We start from the raw sequence: 8,966 nt of genomic DNA, 5'->3' as shown, positions 1-8,966 counted from the left end.
GGAGTGACCCCTCATTCCTGTTCTGTCCAAGCCCCTCATCTCCTCTCCCACGGAATAAAGGAGACACACAAATGCCTACCCTCGCTGCCCAGAGACCTTCATACCCCGACCGAGGTGGCCCATATGACCAGACAACTGCTGGCATATCCTCAAAGGGGCACACTTGGGCATTCAGGTTTCACACACACACACACACCGCACACAGAAACACACTTTCACATGGTTACCAACACACGTGACAGGCACATCCTCACTATAGATACATGTGGTTGCTCTTTACACACAATGATTAACAAAATCGTGTGTTAATTCTTCTGAGCACTTGTATTAATTTATTTAATTCTCACAACACTCCTACAAGGTAGGAACTATCATTTTACAGGCAAGGAAATAGAGGCCCAGAGAGGTGAAGTCACTTGCCTAGAGTCACACAGCAAATTAGTGGCAGAGCTAGGATAAGAATGCAGCCCCTGCTTTTAATTATTATTGAATGAGTTATGTACGTTGACATATTCACAGGCAGATGGTGACACTCATGGCACTAGGCGTTTACTGCCCTCTTCCCCCCGCCCCCCTACCCACAGGCAGACCCAGAAACTAGGTGCCCTCCGCTTACATTCTACCCCACCACTTAGTAGGTGTATGAACTTGAGCTGGTGATGTCTGGAGCCTGTTTTCTCTCCTTGGAAAAGAGGAGAAATAGTGCCCAGCTTATCACGCTGGTGGGAGGATTATGTGAAGTGAATATCTTGGAACATGCCTGGCACAATGAAGGGGCTTGTTTTGTTTTTAAAACAAAGCCACCCTGGGACTTTGCTGGCGGTCCAGTGGTTAGAATGCACTTTCAAGGCAAGGTACGTGGGTTTAGTCCCTGGTCAGGGAACTAAGATCCCACATGCTGTGCTACCAAAAAAAAAATAATAATAATAATTCATTTAAAAAATAAGTAACGATAAAAAATAAAGCCACCAGACACACCAGATCACATTGCAGCTTTCATGAGTCCTGAGTACTTTTGCCTTTGTGGGCCTCTTTCTCCATAAAGACATCTTTAAAAGTGTTATTTCATGACTGCATTGGTATAAAGACAAATACTGAATATTAAAACATTTCACTTGACCTAGAAGTTCAGTTTTTCTTGGATTTTATTGGGTTGGCCAAAAAGTTTGTTTGGGTTTTTCCAGAAGATGTTACGGAAAACCCCAGATGGACTTTTTGGCCAACCAAAGAAAAGAAATTAAACACTTACACGGGCCTCTAAAGTTATCATAGGTCCTAGTACCATGCCCTCCGCACCTAAGGGAAAAATTGGCCCTGCAGACACACACCACACACACACATACACACCCTCACATTCACGCAGTCTCACTCGAGCATACACGCAGACATGCATACCTTGCCCTCGCAGCATGGCAGTGGCAAGGCAAGTCTTTCTCCATGAGGCTCAATCCCAGGGAGCTTCCAGGAGGAGGAGGACTTGAGTGTAGGGGAGAGGGCAGGACCCCTGCTCTGGCTCCCAAGGGCTTGGGCTCTGCAGGTGGTGGGGAGCAGGGGGAGCCCTGAGCCTCCTGTTCCTGTTGGGGGTGGGGAAGCAGTGTCAGCTACGTTTGCTCAGAACATCCTGTAAACAGCCCGGGAGACCCAGTTCTGCCAAAGGGAGCCCTCATTCTTTAATTCTTCCTTTGGCAAAACCCTTGCTACTGTGTTCCTCAGTACCCCCACCCATAAGGCAAGAAGGTTGGATGGCCATGGGCTCTGAAAGGCCTTTCCAGCTCTGAAATTTAATAATAAAAATGACAAGGAGAGGCTTCCTGGTGGCTCAGTGGTGAAGCATCTGCCTGCCAATGCAGGAGACATGGGTTCAATCCCTGGTCTGGGAAGATCCCACTTGCTGTGGAGCAACCAAGGCCCTGTGCCACAACTATGGAGCCTGTGCTCTAGAGCTGGGGAAATGCAACTGTTGAGCCCACGCACCCAGAGCCTGTGCTCCGAAACAAGAGAACCACCGCAAATGAGAAGCCCAAGCACCGCAACAAAGAATAGCCCCCACTCACCGCAGCTAGAGAAAGCCTGCACAGAAGATCCAGCACAGCCCAAAATAAATAAATGAAATGATTAAAAAAAAAAAAAAGAGGAGGAAGATATGGAAAGTAAACACTTAGCTCTGCTCACATGCATTATCTCAGTCATCCTCATACTACATCAGCCCCATAAGTAGGTTCTGATATTATCCCCATTGTACAGAGAAGGAAACTGAGGCACAGAGAGGTTAAACCTGAGAACAGGGTTTTCCAGCTGTTTCTGTGAAATTAAGCCAGCTGGGCAATCTGGTTACAACACATGTCTGGTGTAGTCTTTTGTGTTTCCAGGCAGCCCCTGGGTGATGCCAAGGCTCTGGCTCCAAAAGACAGGTCTGTGAGAGTTTCTGAGGCATGAGGGGAGAGGGTGCACATGCGTGGGTGTATGTCCTGCTGCGGCGACTGTGACCTCCAGGAGGGCAGAGCCGAGCTGGTTAGTAACTGCTGGCTCCTCCGGGCCCAGGGTTAAGTAGTGAGTGTTACTGGCTGGCTGGGCCCACTCTCCATTGAGCAATCCTGGAGGCCTCCTGGAGGAGGTGTCTGTGGAGTTTCAGGGAAGCCGAGCAGTCCAGACTTGCGACTCTTAGCTTGCCCTCAGTACCCCTGCATCCTGCATTCAAACTCCTCACACCACAGCCCACAAGGTCTGGCATGACCTGGCTGGGGCCGACCACCCCAGTCTCATCTCCCGCTCCTCTTCTTCATGTGGTCTGTCTCCCTGGTCTTCAGATCTTTGCATGTGCTCTTCCCTCTGCCTGGAGCATGCCCCCTTTTCCTCCCTCTAGCTCATACTCTCTTCCTCCAGGTCTCAGCTCCTCTGTCCCCTCCTCCAGGGAGCCCTCCCGGGGTTAGCACCCTTCCCTTAGAGAGCCCCCCTCCCCTCTATGCCTGTCTGGGTTCATCACTCTCTGGGGACAATCTGCTCTTCTTTCATTGGGCTGTATTATTATTCAAACCTGAGTCGAGGTTGTCCAGGCACAGCCACATCCCCAGCACTGTGCCAGGTACTCAGCAGGTGCTCAGTAAATATTCTTCACCATCCACTCACTTACTCAGGTATCAACTCTGACAGACTGGCCTGGACAGAAACATATCTGTTCCTTTGCCATTGCATGGATTGAAGGGGGAAGATGCTATAGACTAGTTGACAGGCAGAGCGGCTGTCCATGGGTGTTGGGACCTGGCTCTCAGTGTTGATAAACATTCACCTGTCTGTCCTCCCTGCCTTTTCCCCGCTGAGCTGGTGACCCTGGGTCCTCCCAGGGTTGAGGTGGACACATCCGTCAGGGGTGGGAAGGAGGAGGCTTGGTTTACAGAATCCAAACCGTGGAGACAAAAAGACAGACACACAGGAGGACAACACAGATGTGCATGCACACCTCTCACCTTTGTCTGCACAGACACACAAAGAACTAAACGAACACACAGTCACACACAGCTTAACACATGCTCTCGTGCACACACATCACAGAAATGTACAGACACCAGACAGCAGATACTGACAGGTGCACAACTCTACACACACAAACTGGCAGAGCTAGGCACCCCCACTGCCATGGAGAGGCCCCCAGGGCTCTGGACTGGCAGAATTTCTCAGCCACCCACATTTGTGTGGAGGTTCCTGCCTCCAAGTCACTCAGACACAAGGAAGCTTCACAGTCTTGCTCAGTTACATACAAACCTACAGAACAAGGCACATAGAGACATAGCATCAGACACTCAGATCCCATTACCGTGTACCCTCTTTCCCACGCATGCTCACAGCCACACACACACAGTTTCACGTGTGAGGGCATGCAGACACTGCTAAGCAGAGGCTACTCTCAGATGCTGACTTGTCTCAGGCCCTCGTCCAGAGGTCCTGTGAACCCCCTCACTGTGGGAGCCAACCTCTCACCCATCCCAACTTGGACCCACACAGTGTGATAATGTATCACTGACTATAACCACTCCAGGCGTTGTGGGGGTGGGAGTGCTTAGGGAGGCCTGAGCAAGTCAGGAGGGCTTCCTGGTGGAGGTGGATTTGGGCAACTACTGTCAAATCCTGAAAAGATTTAGATAAGGAGGAAGTTCATGAAAGCACTCTCTCCCTACTATAGACATTCAAGACCAAAGAAGAGAAAGCAGGGGAGACTGCAAGAAGCTAAAAGGCAGGACCGGACCAAGGTGGCAAGGATAACAGTTTTGGAGACCTTTCCAGCTGCATTTTGAATGAAAATAATAGTAGTATTAATAATATAGCTGGCAGTCACTTGAGAAAACTAACCATGTGCCAGTTGCTCCATACAGATTCACTGTATTTTCTTGTGTAAGTCTTCCTATATGCTATAAGGAGGGCACTAGCCGTGTGACTCTGGGCAAGCAACTTCTCTGATCTCAGTTTCCTCATCTGTAAAGTGGAGATAATAACAGCACCTTCCTCCTAGCATTTTGAGGAATAAATGAGTTTGTATGTAAAAATGCTTAGAACAGTGCCTGGCAGAAAATACCTTCCCTGTAAGTGTAAGCTGCAATGGCAATAATTATTATTATCCCCATTCAATGGATCAGGAAACTGAGGCCAGGAGCCCTTAGGGAATTTGCCCAACCTGCAGGTTTGTGCGGAGTGAAGACTGGTTCCGACCCTGGTAGTGAGGCTCTGGGGTCGTGGGTGGAGGGAGGCAGGGCCTCCCCACTTTGGTGTGTGTGTGTGCTTGCGTGCGTGCGTGCGTGAGCACACGTAGGGTGATTCCATTGTTCTCTGCGCAAACACCCAGACCCCGTCCCACCCCCAGCAGGTCATCTAACTGCTAGCCACAACCCACAGCCTCCCAGTCATACCGCTGCGGGTTTCCTCTTTACGGCCCAGGGGCCTCCCCACCGGCTGACCCGCTCCCCCGCCTCCCCTTCCTGCACCTTGAGGATGCTGTGGCTGGACTGGGTGGTCTCAGGCTGGAGCTGCCCCGTCCCTGACTCAGGCCTGTGCCCCCTCACTGACCTGAATGCGGCCTGCCTGGCCCCCACAGCCAGACAGCCACGCGGGGGTGTCATGGGGGGGGGGTGTCACAGCGGGCCACGTGCCCGCACCCGGGGTGGCTGAATTCCGCCTGTGATTCAGTCGGCTTGTCTGGGTCGCCGGGGGTGCCCTGGTCTGTGATGTCAGCGGCCAGGTATGCGTCCGGGGTTTCTCCGAGTGTGACTCAGGCCTAGAGCTACCCTCTCCCTCCTGCAGACACTCTGGGCAGCTCTCCAGGGCTGGCGGCCGGCAGGCAGCCTGACGCTCCCTTCCCGGCCCCCTCCACGCCCTCCACACCCCTGAGCTGTGGGAACGGCAGACTAGGGGACCGGCAGGAGGCAGATTCCAGAGGCTCAGACCCCAGGCCAGCCCCGGCAGCCCACCGGGACCTCCCCACCTCCCCTGGAGACCAGGACTCACAGATTGTTATGGGATGGAATTCATTCATTAATTTATTCATTCAACCAGCCATTCAAACACAGGTTCTCAGCACCTCTCCTGTGTCAGGCTCTCCAGACACCGGGAACAGAGCTGAGAATAAGACAGAAATTCCTCACAGTGCCCCATCAGAGCCTGCAAGTTGTATAATATTGTTATTGCTATTGTTATCCCCCCTCCCCAGATTCCACCAGGCTGCAAGACTCCGGTTCGTTTCTGTTCCTCCAGGCAGCTGTCCAAACAGTTCCAGTTACTTTTAATCCTTGGCTCCCAAACAGTCCCTGGGAGGAATTCCTTTCAGGACTCTGACCTTCAGCCAGCCTACTGCAGCAGGTGCCTTTCCTTCCCTCTTGGACTTTCCTCATTCCCTGTCCCAATGAATGATTTAAGCCTCTGTTCTCCCCACCCCCAAACTCTTACCCCTCCACTGCCTTCCCCAAAACCTGAGCTTCACAGTGATGATCACAACTGGCCTTGCAGACACCGAGGGCTCCCTAGGTCCTTACACCAAGGTCAAGACTTAGAGACACACCTTCATCTGGTCACAGCCACCCGTGGAGGAGGCCTGTTGTCATGCCCATGTTATAGGAAGGGAACTGACGCTAAACCACACAGCTAACGCCTGAGCCTGTAACTCCTGTTCTGGACACATGCCTACAGGGCACACACAGAGAGGAAGTAACAATACTGCTGACAGTCAAGTGTGGTATTTCGTAAAAGTTTATTCTGTGCTGAGCACTTTCTAAATGTTCTCTGTAGGAACTCATTTACTCCCCACAACAGTCCTATGAGTGCGGGCAATTATTATTCCCATTTTACAGATGAGGTCCACAGAGGTCTTAATGCTAATACGATTCAAGTCCACAAATACTGAAATCCAGCTATGTTTCCCAGCGTGGTGGTGCTGAAAATTAGAGCTATACAACTGGACACGGCTTACCAAAAGCCGCAAAGCTGGAAGGCACACATAGGAGACACAGAACCATTCACACAGTTACACAGACATGTGCACTCAACATGGACACATGAGTCACAGATTCAGTTACTCAACAGTAATTACTGAGTACCTACTGTGTGCAGAGAAGTGCTGGGGATCCAGCGGTAACCACAACAGCCTTAGGCCCTGTCCTCATGGAGCACACAGCCCCATGGGGGAGACAGTAAACAAAGAAATATATAACTAAAGACTGTGATAAATTCTGTGGAAAGAACTGAGAGATAACTGACTGACAAACACAACCACCGGCACAGCTGCACACAGATGACCCTACACAGGGATCCAGAACTATACATATACACACACAGAGACAGAAATGCAAGCTAGAAGCAAAACTGTACACGTCCATATGTATGTATCTGTAAGTACTGTATATATAGGTACTTACATAGTCATATTTCACATACGATCACACAAAAAGACTCAAGTACACACACCCAAACACATCGTCAGCAGGGTTCAGATACCCATACATCCATTTGTTGGTGGTGTAGTCGCTAAGTCATGTCCAACTCTTGCAACCCCATGAACTATAGCCCACAAAGCTCCTCTGTCTATGGGATTTCCCAGGCAAGAATACTGAAGTGGGTTGCCATTTCCTTCTCCAATACATCCAGTACACAAGTGCAAACTGGGGAAACCACTCGCTGAGTCCGTCAGTTGCTCTCACACACATGAAGGAAGCCCTCATAAGCACGCTCTCACACGGGAAACCCCAGATAGACACTGTCACAGACAGAATAACTCATCTACAGTCACAACCATTCACCATCAAACACTCAGTTTTTTCTCTCTGCTTGGAGATTCGCCCCAGCCCTGGTCACATGAAGCTACTAGTTGGGGGGTGTCGGGGGTGTGTGTTGGGGATGAGTTATTAAAACCTCCCAGCTGTGGACAGCTTCCCAGACACAGAATGGAAGGACTTTGGGCTGCCTGTCTGATGAAAGAGCTTCGAGGAAGACAGGCAAGAAACCCCGAGGGGAGCAGGGAAAGGAGCGGGAGGGAGCTCTCGCGCTGTGGCTCCGGGTGTGTGTGTGGCCCCTGCCTATCTCCACTGGTTGGGACCCCAAACTCAACAGCGCACACAGGAAGCCGGGAGTCTGAGGCAAAAGCAGAAGGCCAGAGAAGTGTGCTTGGATCTATTTTAGTTGTTATTATTTGGGGGAATGTGAGACAGCCACCGCGCGGGAGATGCTGGACAGACAGACATGCCGGGGAGGAGGGGGCGCAGACGGACAGATACCCAGCGGAGGCGGTCCTGGGTCAGACAGGAGGAGCGGGTGACAAGCAGACGGCGGCTGTCTAAAGGGAAACCGGCAATTTGGGGGTCTGGTTCTCCCCCGCTCCATCACCGCAGCGCCCCCCCACCCCCCCCCACACCAGGCTCCCGGACGGCTTGTCTGTCCGCCCCGGCCGGTCCTGGTTGCACCCTGTGCGGCCGCGCGGCCAGGCCCGGGACAAACAGCCTTCACGTTGCTAAGCGACGGCGTTCCACAGCCCGTCGCGTCACCGCGTCTGCGCGGGCGGGGGGGCGGTGAGCGCGGAGACGGCGGCTGAGTCGTTTGTTGACGTTGCCTGGCGACCGCCGAGGCGCTGCCAGGCAACGCCGGCCGACTGTTCATTCTCTTAAAGAGGCAGAAACATTTTACCGGATCCTGCTGGACCGCGCGGCGGGGACTGAGGCTCTGCAGGGAGAGGGGAGAGTCGCTGCCCAGGCGTTGGGGAGATTTAGGGAATCGGAGGCTGGCTTACACCCTCCTGGAGTAGAGAAAAGGATATAAGCTGGGGACTGTTGATAGTTGAACTAAAGTTTTTAAGATGTTAGTGCAAGATGTTAGATAGATTGCACACGTGCATAGGCGCACTTGTAGGCACGCACTTCCACAGGAGAGTGGGTGGCAAAGATAAACCGATAGAGAGACCCGGGTTCAAATACCCACTCTGTGACCTTGACCTGTAACTTCTTTTTTTCTGAGCATCTTTGCTTCCTGAAATGGGAGTGATAGCATCACCCGCCTCCAGAACTCTGACTGTATGAAATCCTGTTAAGTACTTAGTACATAGTAAGTGCTCTGTACATAACAGGTAAAATTATATTCTTTAATAACTGAGTTCTTTCTCTACCTCACTGGGATTTGGAATGAGATGGTATTTGTAAAGTACTTACTGCAGGACAGAGTGCTAAACACACAGGGGCTGTCATATTATTGCTGATGTTTTAACTATTATTTCCTCTACTCTGTAAAATAACACATCACAGGGCATTGTCAGTTATTGCCTTTCTTTGTGTCTTAGGGTGCAAAGGCAAGGAAATCAGGCAGATGTGATTGGAAGTTTTGTTCTGCTGGTCCTGGCTGTGTGACCTCAGACAAATGCCTTGCCTTCTCTGACCCTCTGCTTTCTCCTAGGTGAAACCTGTGATCTCTCACCTCTCACATAGTCACTTCCAGGTAACAGT

This window comes from Dama dama, chromosome 4, assembly GCF_033118175.1.
Source record: "Dama dama isolate Ldn47 chromosome 4, ASM3311817v1, whole genome shotgun sequence".
Taxonomy (NCBI): domain Eukaryota; kingdom Metazoa; phylum Chordata; class Mammalia; order Artiodactyla; family Cervidae; genus Dama; species Dama dama.
Note: the sequence above shows the minus strand (reverse complement) of the source record.